At 33.6% G+C, this 14543-nt stretch overlaps 1 protein-coding gene across 1 annotated transcript in view; it reads left to right on the top strand.

Annotated features, from left to right (window-relative positions):
* The first annotated feature begins 11434 nt into the window (after positions 1-11434).
* LOC124363023 (testis-expressed protein 10 homolog) overlaps positions 11435-14543 on the top strand; it is a 28305-nt gene continuing 25196 nt past the window's right edge. The window contains exon 1 of the mRNA XM_046818083.1: positions 11435-11544. The gene's annotated coding sequence lies outside the window, so the exon portion shown is untranslated. The remainder of the gene's footprint in view (positions 11545-14543) is intronic.

Raw genomic sequence — 14543 nt, 5'->3', positions numbered from 1 at the left:
ATTTTTATTAGGAAATTCTAAATATATTGTAGCTACAAAGTGTACACTGTATATTAATATACAGTGTAACTTAAAACCTTATAGATATCATTTAAAGCCAGACCTGTGGCAAATCAGAAAAAATAGGTTATATTTGAAATGTTTACAACCTTCCTTCTGCTCGGCGCATGGTGCTCTACTAAGGGTACGAGTGGTACGACTCAGCTGAGTTTTCAAAAGTTTTTACCGACGTGAAACTGGCCATAGATTCCATCCATAAAAAGAACGAGTACGGGGAACTAGTTCCTAAATGAATCCTAACCTAGTTTCATCAACTCAAACCATACAAAATATATATTTAATTAATAACGTGAAGATAAATACTACAAATAAAGATTTTTAAATGAACAAACAGTACTTTTATGATAATAATCCCCTTTTATAGCAGCAATTTTCAAGACTATACTCAATTAAAAGGCAAGTTTTGAGAAACCCTATAAAAGGGTCCATACCTTAAAAACGTACGAACCAATTTTGATAAAACTTTCTGTACACATTCACTACAAGGTCCTAGTATACTAAAATACAAGCCTCATTCTTAGGCCACGCCTATTTCCGGAGCCACATCGATTTTACAGGCCTAGTGCTAACAAAAACCAATCTATGGACAGCCATATCTCAAAAACGTACGAGCCAATTTTGATAAAACTTTCTGTACAAATTCACTACATGGTCTAGTATACAAAATACAAACCTCATTCTTAGGCCAAGCCTATTTCCGGAGCCACATCGATTTTACAAGCCTAGTGCTGACAAAAACCAATCTATGGACAGCAATATCTCAAAAACGTACGAGCCAATTTTTGATAAAACTTTCTGTACACATTCACTACATGGTCTAGTATACTAAAATACAAGCCTCATTCTTAGGCCACGCCTATTTCCGGAGCCACAATAACTTTATAGGCCAAGTGCTAACAAAAACCAATCTATGGACAGCCATATCTCAAAAACGTACGAGCCAATTTTGATAAAACTTTCTGTACACATTCACTACATGGTCTACTATACTAAAATACAAGCCTCATTCTTAGGCCGCGCCTATTTTTCGGAGACACATCGATTTTACAGGCCAAGTGCTGACAAAAACCAATCTATGGACAGCCATATCTCAAAAATGTACGAGCCAATTTTGATTAAACTTTCTGTACAAATTCACTACATGGTCTAGTATACTAAAAGACAAGCCTCATTCTTATGCCACGCCTATTTCCGGAGCCACATCGATTTTACAGGCCAAGTGCTGACAAAAACCAATCTATGGACAGCCATATCTCAAAAATGTACGAGCCAATTTTGATTAAACTTTCTGTACAAATTCACTACATGGTCTACTATACTAAAATACAAGCCTCATTCTTAGGCTACGCTTATTTCCGGAGCCACAATAACTTTATAGGCCAAGTGCTAACAAAAACCAATCTATGGACTTGCCATATCTCAAAAACGTACGAGCCAATTTTGATAAAACTTTCTGTACACATTCACTACATGGTCTAGTATACTAAAAGACAAGCCTCATTCTTAGGCCACGCCTATTTCCGGAGCCACATCGATTTTACAAGCCTAGTGCTGACAAAAACCAGTCTATGGACAGCCATATCTCAAAAACGTACGAGCCAATTTTGATAAAACTTTCTGTACACATTCACTACATGGTCTAGTATACTAAAATACAAGCCTCATTCTTAGGCCACGCCCTATTTCCGGAGCCACAATAACTTTATAGGCCAAGTGCTAACAAAAACCAATCTATGGACAGCCATATCTCAAAACGTACGAGCCAATTTTGATAAAACTTTCTGTACACATTCACTACATGGTCTAGTATACTAAAATACAAGCCTCATTCTTAGGCCAAGCCTATTTCCGGAGCTACAATAACTTTATAGGCCAAGTGCTAACAAAAACCAATCTATGGACAAGCCATATCTCAAAAACGTACGAGCCAATTTTGATAAAACTTTTCTGTACACACATTCACTACATGGTCTACTATACTAAAATACAAGCCTCATTCTTAGGCCGCGCCTATTTCCGGAGACACATCGATTTTACAGGCCAAGTACTGACAAAAACCAATCTATGGACAGCCATATCTCAAAAATGTACGAGCCAATTTTGATTAAACTTTCTGTACAAAATTCACTACATGGTCTAGTATACTAAAAGACAAGCCTCATTCTTAGGCCACTGCCTATTTCCGGAGCCATATCGATTTTACAAGCCTAGTGCTGACAAAAACCAATCTATGGACACGCCATATCTCAAAAACGTACGAGCCAATTTTGATAAAAACTTTCTGTACACATTCACTACATGGTCTAGTATACTAAAAAGACAAGCCTCATTCTTAGGCTACGCTTATTTCCGGAGCCACAATAACTTTTATAGGCCAAGTGCTAAACAAAACCAATCTATGGACTGCCATATCTCAAAAACGTACGAGCCAATTTTGATAAAACTTTCTGTACACATTCACTACATGGTCTAGTATACTAAAAGACAAGCCTCATTCTTAGGCCACGCCTATTTCCGGAGCCACATCGATTTTACAAGCCTAGTGCTGGCAAAAACCAATCTATGGACAGCCATATCTCAAAAACTTACGAGAGCCAATTTTGATAAAACTTTCTGTACACATTCACTACATGGTCTACTATACTAAAATACAAGCCTCATTCTTAGGCCGCGCCTATTTCCGGAGACACATCGATTTTACAGGCCAAGTGCTCACAAAAACCAATCTATGGACAGCCATATCTCAAAAACGTACGAGCCAATTTTGATAAAACTTTCTGTACACATTCACTACATGGTCTAGTATACTAAAATACAAGCCTCATTCTTAGGCCACGCCTATTTCCGGAGCCACAATAACTTTATAGGCCAAGTGCTAACAAAAACCAATCTATGGACAGCCATATCTCAAAAACGTATCAGCCAATTTTGATAAAACTTTCTGTACACATTCACTACATGGTCTACTATACTAAAATACAAGCCTCATTCTTAGGCTACGCTTATTTCCGGAGCCACAATAACTTTACAGGCCAAGTGCTGACAAAAACCAATCTATGGACAGCCATATCTCAAAAATGTACGAGCCAATTTTGATTAAACTTTCTGTACAAATTCACTACATGGTCTAGTATACTAAAAGACAAGCCTCATTCTTATGCCACGCCTATTTCCGGAGCCACATCGATTTTACAGGCCAAGTGCTGACAAAAACCAATCTATGGACAGCCATATCTCAAAAATGTACGAGCCAATTTTGATTAAACTTTCTGTACAAATTCACTACATGGTCTACTATACTAAAATACAAGCCTCATTCTTAGGCTACGCTTATTTCCGGAGCCACAATAACTTTATAGGCCAAGTGCTAACAAAAACCAATCTATGGACTGCCATATCTCAAAAACGTACGAGCCAATTTTGATAAAACTTTCTGTACACATTCACTACATGGTCTAGTATACTAAAAGACAAGCCTCATTCTTAGGCCACGCCTATTTCCGGAGCCACATCGATTTTACAAGCCTAGTGCTGACAAAAACCAGTCTATGGACAGCCATATCTCAAAAACGTACGAGCCAATTTTGATAAAACTTTCTGTACACATTCACTACATGGTCTAGTATACTAAAATACAAGCCTCATTCTTAGGCCACGCCTATTTCCGGAGCCACAATAACTTTATAGGCCAAGTGCTAACAAAAACCAATCTATGGACAGCCATATCTCAAAAACGTATCAGCCAATTTTGATAAAACTTTCTGTACACATTCACTACATGGTCTACTATACTAAAATACAAGCCTCATTCTTAGGCCACGCCTATTTCCGGAGACACATTGATTTTACAGGCCAAGTGCTGACATAAACCAATCTATCTAGTTATGTGCTAAAAAATCTAATCTATTAAATCAACACACCTGGAAAATCGTAGAGCATATTTAGGTTAATCCTCGCATACATATTGTAGCCATTTTATACATTCTTACATTCATACTTTACATTCATTTGAAGTAACTGTAAGATAAACTTACTTGTAGGTAAACACTTTTTAACACTATTTTAACACACTAACTTTTCCTTTTACTTTAACACACCACTTTTACACTTTTTAAACACTACACTAAACAACTAATAACAACTATTCCATACGGTTTCTTCTGCCAGTTTTCATTATAATATATTGAATGTGCAGAATAAATTGCATTTAACCTACGCCAGGGACGGTTCACTGCTAAATGCCGGAGCTACCGAACCACTGTCCACTAGCGGAGAGACGGTATTTCAGTAATCAGTACTTTGTAACGGTTACTTTTCTACAGTATCTGTAACGGTTACTGAGAACTAAAAATACAGACAACAGGTACTTTGTATCTAGTACTCTGTTACAAGGTACAAATATGTTCTCGTACGGATTACTTTACTAGTCCTGAAGTACTCATAAACTGTGTTTAATTAAATAAACAGTGTTTATTAGGGAATATACTCAGTATTTTCAGCGTTAAAAATACTGATTAAAAGTCTTCTAGTATTTAAAACGTTACAAATATGAAATACTGATTTAGAGTTCTAGTATTTAAAACGTGAACAGTAAGGAAATAATGCTGGTTTCAAGTATCCAGTGTTTTTACTCAGTATCGCCGAGTAACTTGATTTGTTATGTAATACATTAAATGATAAATTCAAGAATATTATCATAGCCGGAGATTTTAACATCAATGTTTTGAACATAGACAGTACATATAGGAATTTTATATATAGTATAAATACAGAATAGCGTCAACTATTACATTACAATATCCATTTAGTGACTACATAAATAATTAAATAAAGAAGTTTGCCTCAAAATGTTATGTAAATGACAACACTGATTTTACAATTTTGCTACTATTTATAATATGTCATATTAATTAATATATTGTTGGATGAGTTAAGTTACCTCAAAATATTCTTTAAATGGGTATACTGATTTTTCAATTAAAAATGATTTTAACTTTGTTAAATATGCAAATTTGTGAAAATTAAGAAATAACAAGAATTTGGATCCTATAGCTGTGGGTTTGTTTATTAAAAAGTTCTAAGTGATGTATACTATCTTCATTTGATTTCACAAGCATGATAGTTTGAAAAATATATAGACCATATACGGTAAGGATTCTTAATTTAGAAAAATGCTGTTGGTAAGCGGTAATAATGGTTTGGAGATTAGCGGAAAAGACTGTTTAATGAGGGTAATTGGTATATCATCAATTCCTGTTGAGAATTTGTTTTCAAAAGCCATTACAATCGTTTTAAAATTCTTTCATCGACCTCTTTAAATTTGAAAAAAATGAGGCTTGAGGCGGTTTTTCATGACCCGATTGATTAACAAAATCTTTCTGAATATTTGGAAGCACAACTCTATCAACAACACTTAAAAATATCATAAAAAAATCATTAAATATATTTCCAACAAGAATTTGGTCTGATATGGATGTGCCATCCCGGAGTAATTGTATGTTATGAGTGATCTTGGTGCCATTGTTGATTTCAGATTTTATAACTTTCCAAGTTGATTTTGACTTATTTGTAGATTTCTTAATTTTACTGTCAAAAAAACCTTTTTTTTTTGTCGTTGTTTATTTGAATTTTATTTTTCAATTTTCAGTTGCTTAATTAATTGTTTTAAATCATTAGTTTTCCAAACCCTATATGTTTTCTCCAATTGTGCAATTTTTTCCTTTTTAATTTTTACATAATCTGAAATCAAACTATTTAGGTTTTTCTCTTTTTCAACAGATATTAATTTAGGAACGCTAATTTAAAAAACATGAACAAATATTGAGTAAAAAAATCATACTTGGTTTCTACGCTAGCCTGGTAAACTTCTAACCAATTTTCACTAGCCAATAGCCTTAAAAATAAATCTGTGTTAGTTTTTGAAAACTTTCTACAATACCTTAAATTCACATAATAAAGAGTATTTTGTACACCAAGAATTTCAAATAATTGCCCATCATGGTCTGATATACATGTTATAAGGCCAGATGTTTTTAATTTCTCAGTTGTAATATTAGTGAGGAAGTTATCTATGCTGGTTTCTGACTCGGAGGTAACTCTAGTAGGAAAATTTACTTTATAAACTAAGTTATAAGAATTTAAAATACTAAAACAATTCCTATATGTACTGTCTTTGTTCAAAACATTGATGTTAAAATCTCCGGCTATGATAATATTCTTGAATTTATCATTTAATGTATTACATAACAAATCAAGTTACTCGGCGATACTGAGTACAAACACTGGATACTTGAAACCAGCATTATTTCCTTACTGTTCACGTTTTAAATACTAGAACTCTAAATCAGTATTTCATATTTGTAACGTTTTAAATACTAGAATACTTTAAATCAGTATTTTTAACGCTGAAAATACTGAGTATATTCCCTAATAAACACTGTTTATTTAATTAAACACAGTTTATGAGTACTTCTGTAAACAGCTGTAGTGATTCCTTTACATAAGAGTGGCCTAATTACCGACTGTAATAACTACAGACCAATCTCTTTACTTTCTACCTTTGCTAAAGTGTTTGAAAAGTTAATGAAGAAAAAGCTAATTAAATTTCTAGAAAAAACTAATTTTTTCAGCAACAATCAATTTGGTTTTAGGAAAGGTTTAAATACTGAAGCAGCATTAAGAAGCTTCATAGATAATGTGTATACAGGAATAAATTCAGGGCAGAAAGTTAGTGGTTTATTTTTAGATATTAAAAAAGCGTTTGATACTGTAGATCACACAATTCTTTTACAAAAGTTATACGGATGTGGTATTCGGGGGAATATTTATTATTGGTTTGTTAGCTATTTAACAAAGAGAAAACAATGTGTCAAAATTAATAATTCTTTTAGTGACTTCGGGTTTATACAATGTGGCGTACCTCAAGGGTCAGTTTTAGGCCCAGTACTTTTTATAATCTACATAAATGATCTTTGTGATTCAAATTTAAATGGAAATATTACATCTTTTGCAGACGATACAGCTTTATCGTATGTGAAAAATAATTGGGATGATATAGAGCAAGAGATGAATTCAGACCTTAAAGCACTGCAGTGGTGGTTTTCAAAAAATAACATGTTATTAAGCCCAGAGAAAACTAAGTACATCAATTTTAGTTTAAAAACAGATCAGCAAATTTTTAGTAATTCAATTTTGTATCGATGTGTCAATTGTTTGTGTAGTAACATTCAGTACCAACAGAACTGTGCTGTAGTATCCCAGTGCGAAAATTTAAAATATTTAGGAGTCATGCTAGATAGAGAAATCAACTGGAAGACACATATTGAAATTTTAAAACGCAAACTAAACAATATTTTAAGATTTTTTTTATTTTTTACAATACATTTGCACTGAAGAAGTGTTAAGAATGCTGTACTTCTCTTTGGTCAATAGTAGGCTTGACTATGGAATATTTTGTTGGGGTGGAGCCTATGAAACAAATCTAAAGCCACTTCTAACTCAACAAAAGAAATTCATAAGGTTGATTAAACGAAAACGAAGAATGGAGAAATCTTTTCCTCTTTTTGTTGATTTAAATATTCTTCCCCTTAAATATATGTTTGTTTATAAAGTTTTAAAAATATTTTATGTCATAAGTGGCAATTTACCAAAATTAAAAAATAGTTACAAAAACAAATTAAGAAAGCAAGAACCAATACCAGTTCCAAAGCCTAACTTAGCATTTTTTTCAAATAGTTATTGTTTTTTGGGACCTAAAATGTTTAGTATAATTTCTTCAATTATTAGTTGTGAGAATATAAAGTTATTTTCAAAAACATTAAAGAAGTGGTTATTGGGTTTTGATAAATTAGATTTTCTTCTCTGCATAGATTCCTAGTTAATTAAAGAAAGTAACAGTAAATTTTAGTTTGAATTTATTTAAGTGGATTTTCATTTGCTTTGTAACTGCAGCAGCACACTTTTAATAAATTTTTTAGGAGCTTATAAAAAAATCAAAGTTTTATTGAAATTTTCTTTGAGCTAAAAAATATTTTTGTAATAAAAGGAACCTCTCCACAGGCACTTGCCTCTAGAGGCCCTAGTTATTTTTGAAAATATTTCTTTTAATTTACGAGTGTTTTTGTTTTAATTTTATTTACAAGAATGTTACATTTTTATTTAAGTTTGCTCATTAGGTTTGTACATTGTGTATACCAATGCATATAACGTGTTATTGTAATATTTTCAAAAATAAATTCTATTCTATACTTCAGGACTAGTAAAGTAATCCGTACGAGAAAATATTTGTACCTTGTAACAGAGTACTAGATACAAAGTACCTGTTGTCTGTATTTTTAGTTCTCAGTAACCGTTACAGATACTGTAGAAAAGTAACCGTTACAATGTACTGATTACTGAAATACCGTCTCACCGCTAGTGGACAGTGGTTCGGTAGCTCCGGCATTTAGCAGTGAACAGTCCCTGGCGTAGGTTAAATGCAATTTATTCTGCACATTCAATATATTATAATGAAAACTGGCAGAAGAAACCGTATGGAATAGTTGTTATTAGTTGTTTAGTGTAGTGTTTAAAAAGTGTAAAAGTAGTGTGTTAAAGTAAAAGTAAAAGTTAGTGTGTTAAAGTAGTGTTAAAAAGTGTTTACCTACAAGTAAGTTTATCTTACAGTTACTTCAAATACATGTAAAGTATGAATGTAAGAATGTATAAAGTGGCTACAATATGTATGCGAGGATTAACCTAAATATGCTCTACTCTACGATTTTCCAGGTGAGTTGATTTAATAGATTAGATTTTTTTAGCACATAACCTAGATAGATTGGTTTTTGTCACCACTTGGCCTGTAAAATAGGTGTGGCTCCGGAAATAGGCGTGGCCTAAAGATGAGGCTTGTATTTCATTATAGTAGACCATGTAGTGAATGTGTACAGAAAGTTTTATCAAAATTGGCTCGTACGTTTTTGAGATATGGCTGTCCATAGATTGGTTTTTTGGTCAGCACTTGGCCTGTAAAATCAATGTAGCTCCGGAAATAGGCGTGGCCTAAGAATGAGGCTTGTATTTTAGTATACTAGACCATGTAGTGAATGTGTACAGAAAGTTTTATCAAATTGGCTCGTACGTTTTTGAGATATGGCTGTCCATAGGTTGGTTTTTGTCAGCACTTTGCCTGTAAAATCGATGTAGCTCCGGAAATAGGCGTGGCCTAAGAATGAGGCTTATATTTTAGTTTACTAGACCGATGTAGTGAAATGTGTACAGAAAGTTTTATCAAAATTGGCTCGTACGTTTTTGAGATATGGCCGTCCATAGATTGGTTTTTGTCAGCACTTGGCCCGTAAAATCGATGTAGCTCCGGAAATAGGCGTGGCCTAAGAATGAGGCTTGTATTTTAGTATACTAGACCATGTAGTGAATGTGTACAGAAAGTTTTATCAAAATTGGCTTTGTACATTTTTTTAGATATGGCTGTCCATAGATTGGTTTTTGTCAGCACTTGGCCTATAAAATCAATGTAGCTCCGGAAATAGGCGTGGCCTAAGAATGAGGCTTGTATTTTAGTATACTAGACCATGTAGTGAATGTGTACAGAAAGTTTTTATCAAAATTGGCTCGTACGTTTTTGAGATATGGCCGTCCATAGATTGGTTTTTGTCAGCACTTGGCCTATAAAGTTTATTGTGGCTCCGGAAATAGGCGTGGCCTAAGAATGAGGCTTATATTTTAGTATACTAAACCATGTAGTGAATGTGTACAGAAAGTTTTATCAAAATTGCTCGTACATTTTTGAGATATGGCCGTCCATAGATTGGTTTTTGTCAGCACTTGGCCCGTAAAATCGATGTAGCTCCGGAAATAGGCGTGGCCTAAGAATGAAGCTTATATTTTTAGTATACCTAGACCATGTAGTGAATGTGTACAGAAAGTTTTATCAAAATTGGCTCGTACATTTTTGAGATATGGCCGTCCATAGATTGGTTTTTGTCAGCACTTGGCCTATAAAGTTATTGTGGCTCCGGAAATAGGCGTGGCCTAAGAATGAGGCTTATATTTTAGTATACTAGACCATGTAGTGAATGTGTACAGAAAGTTTTATCAAATTGGCTCGTACATTTTTGAGATATGGCCGTCCATATATTGGTTTTGGTCAGCACTTGGCCTATAAAGTTATTGTGGCTCCGGAAATAGGCGTGGCCTAAGAATGAGGCTTGTATTTTAGTATACTAGACCATGTAGTGAATGTGTACAGAAAGTTTTATCAAAATTGGCTCGTACGTTTTTGAGATATGGCTGTCCATCAGATTGGTTTTTGTCAGCACTTTGCCTGTAAAATCGAGATGTAGCTCCGGAAATAGGCGTGGCCTAAGAATGAGGCTTATATTTTCGTATACTAGACTATGTAGTGAATGTGTACAGAAAGTTTTATCAAAATTGGCTCGTACATTTTTGAGATATGGCCGTTCCATAGATTGGTTTTTGTCAGCACTTGGCCTATAAAGTTATTGTGGCTCCGGAAATAGGCGTGGCCTAAGAATGAGGCTTATATTTTAGTATACTATAGACCATGTAGTGAATGTGTACAGAAAGTTTTATCAAAATTGGCTCGTACATTTTTGAGATATGGCCGTCCATAGATTGGTTTTTGTCAGCACTTTGCCTGTAAAAATTGATGTAGCTCCGGAAATAGGCGTGGCCCTAAGAATGAGGCTTGTATTTTAGTATACTAGACCATGTAGTGAATGTGTACAGAAAGTTTTATCAAAATTGGCTCGTACGTTTTTGAGATATGGCTGTCCATAGATTGGTTTTTGTCAGCACTTTGCCTGTAAAATCGATGTAGCTCCGGAAATAGGCGTGGCCTAAGAATGAGGCTTATATTTTAGTATACTAGACCATGTAGTGAATGTGTACAGAAAGTTTATCAAAATTGGCTCGTACGTTTTTGAGATATGGCCGTCCATAGATTGGTATTTGTCCAAAAATAGAAGAGGTCTAAAATGAGGGTAGTAATATAATACAGTAGACCATGTATTCAAAGTAATGTATTAAGTATAATCTATAGATTATTTTTGTATTTGTTCTTTTTTTAAATTATAAAATTTTAATTTTTAATAATATAATTTAATCCTGAAGTGATTGAACTGGTTCAGGAACTAGGTTAGTTGTAGTTCAGGAACTAGGTCAGGAGTAGTTCATGAACCAGGTTAGGATTCAAGTCAGCGGATTAGTTCTTTTTATGGATGGAATCTATGGCCAGTTTCACACTGCTAAGTTTTTTGTGGTGCGGCTTTACATTTTATGTCAAAGGTAATGTTATTGTTATTGATAGTCCTTGCCTTGGTCTGATATACTCTGATCTTTAATCTTTTTAGGCGATGAAATATGGGTCATTTAGTTATAAGTATATAGACGTACCAGTAGGTTATGGGTGTTCGTTTTAGGTTATGTAGTTCCTCTTTTCTGTATATACTGTTGCAGAAAAAATTGGTACGTATTCGTATAGGGCTGGACATTAATAAACGCCTATTAGGTTGTCTTATATAATGTTTTAATTGTTTTTATAAAATGAATAATTTGATATTTAAATTATTTCACTTCAAATAGCCTAGCCTATGACTTAAACTTATTATTACTTATAACAATATTTAATGAAAACAAAAAGTAGCCTAACTAATTTCTGGAATTTTCAAAAATAGTGAGAAATATAATATTGTTTTAGAGAGGTTGAGGAGTAGAATACTGCCTAACAGACCAACTTTGTGATTTTTTTTTTACCGCAGAGAAATGTGCTTGTTTGTGAAGAATCCTTGGGGAGAGTGTGATAAGCGGATCCGGTTTTTATATAGATTATTACATTCATCGATACTTTATATATCAAATGGTACTTTGGGATTATACCGACCACACCAGTATGAAGAACACAAAAATATAAATTTTTAGAAACAAACATGATAGAACGAAAAAACAACTCTGTATTTACAAAATTACAAACTTACAAGCATTTCCAGGTATTGTGATCAGTATTGTTGTCGCTGTTATCTTATCTTTCTCGAGAATCCCGATTACGGCAGGCCGCACGGCATCACATGGTTTGCACGGTACATAATTGCCTTTCCATTACAATTCAATTTATATTTCTGATCAGCCCCTCTAGAATTTGATATTTTACTGATAGGTAATATCTCGAGGGATGTTTTTCTTTTGTTGACATCAGCGCGGGCTTCGGCAGCATGGCCAGAGGCACTCGCATTTTGGGTGGCAGAATGTGATCAAGAATAAAAACAAGTTTTGCGTGTTTTTTCAATAAAGAGTTTAGTTTTAGTTTGGTAATGTTTGTTTTTGTTGAATTTTTGTGTTTGGAGTAATGTAGAGGTAAAACACGGAAGTACAACAAAGCGACGCGACTCTGCAATCACGTTATCTACTAGACCGCTCGACTTTGACCTCTGTCTGAGGATGGGGAGGGGTTTGCGATAAGACAATTCCTGTTTCATATTGCCGAAATATTGTTTTACGCTAATCTAGTAATCAGTAACTTAGAAGCAAAATGTCAAATAACGATTCATGTCTGGCTGTGGTCGGTATAATCCCAAAGTACCTATCAAATAACAACTATTCACTCAACTAGACCAATGGAATATTACTATGCATGAGAAAAGTAGTCCCACTTTTAATGTTCAATCTTTGTTACTTGTCATTTGAGCCCTTGGAACATTAAAGTTTTATATAGGAGAAAGTTAGCAATACATACAAGGTTAATAACATGAAATTTGTCTTTTGCCACTCCAGCCATTAAGCTCACAATTACCATTATTTTTTACTATTTATTTCATTCCACAGTAAACACTGTTTTACAAGCATTGACCGAAACAGTATAATAATAAACTCAACACGTGAAATTATAAATAACTTTGAAACAAACAATATAACAAGTAGGGGTAGAGTACGATAAGCGGACCCGGTTTTTTCAAAATTAGCAAACGATATTACTTAATCATAACCATCGATATAATCCATCGATACTGATTAATTATTTTGAATTATTAACGTAAATAGTCTATATCAACAGCTGTAAGCACTTAAAAATAATACACTTAGGGTAATATTTCAATTTTACATAAGTAATTTTAATTATTAAAAATGGCAGTCAATTTTAGAAAACTACAAGACATTGCTTTGAAAGATGATAAGACATAAATAAAATATATTGTTTCTGTGGCTTCAACGTGTTGGACTCGTACCGAAAACCCCATTATGTGAAATTTGTGGGAAAGAAACAACTGTAACTGTGAGATGAGCAAATATGGTCGTCTTCAGCTTTCCTAATTTTTGTTATAATAATTTGTTTGATCACTGTAAATATTAAATTAAATATTAAATTCATATTTTAATTTAAAAACATATGGTTGTTATTGAGGACTATAGATACTTTTATATCGATTGATAGTCTAGGATTTGGAATGCGAATATTAGGTATCGAAGACTACATTCTTCGATATAAAAAACCGGGTCCGCTTATCGTACCCTACCCACAAGTAGTAAAAATAAATAGCAACTATAAAATCTAGAAGTAAGATAAAAAACAATAATTATGGCCAAGAATAGCAATTGAAGTAATAGGTATGTCAAAGTTTTTGTGTGTTTTATTGAAGTGTGTGAGTTTGTGTGCAGGTGAATGCGTGCTTGTAGGTGTTTTACTCCACAATACATTCATTCAGTAACACAAGCAAGTTCTACTATGAAAAGAGTTTGATAAGATTTATCTTAAAAACCATCTCAGAGATAGCAATAACGTCAAAGTGATCAGGTAAACTAGCCAAGCGATGCAGGCGTGGGACTGTGACTTTGGTATGAGTGTTGGGTTGTGTAGTATCCTCTTTCAAAATGATAAGTAATTTTGGACAGCTGAAGGCACCGGAACTCAGTTTTCTTAATAATTCAGTTGAGTCCACTGAAGCAGTAATAACCTTCTTCAATAGCATCACGTCAGAGATCTTGCACCTAGGACTTGTCTGACAGCTTGTGACACAAATAACACATGTATATTTGGGTAGACTTGAATAAGCGGTGTACACACGTTATTCAATTGCTATTATTGAATGGTTCGATTGTTTTTATACGTAAGGTAATTCGATATTACAATTTATTTAACTTAGCATATGATTTCAACTTATTAGCTATAGTAACTGGTGATGAATATGGGAAAAAAATATGTAAGATATTTCTCTCAAGTGACAAAGATTTGTTTAAGTAGCTTCAACATGTGGGTTTGGATTCTGGTAACACATGGGGAGAATTCTTTCCTCCATTTCACAAAAGCGGTTACTTATTGATATCAAGCTGGGCAATTTATAAATATTGTAAGGTTTCTTTGATATCTAAGTCTATGCCATAGTTGGTTATGTTGTTTTGTAATGTTATTGTAAAATTTATATTTTTAAAATTGTTATGTACGAGATTCTTGTTACGGTAATTTATTATAACTC

This window comes from Homalodisca vitripennis, chromosome 5 (assembly GCF_021130785.1).
Source record: "Homalodisca vitripennis isolate AUS2020 chromosome 5, UT_GWSS_2.1, whole genome shotgun sequence".
NCBI classification, from domain to species: Eukaryota; Metazoa; Arthropoda; class Insecta; order Hemiptera; family Cicadellidae; genus Homalodisca; species Homalodisca vitripennis.
Note: the sequence above shows the minus strand (reverse complement) of the source record. Positions and strands in the feature narration are given on the sequence as shown.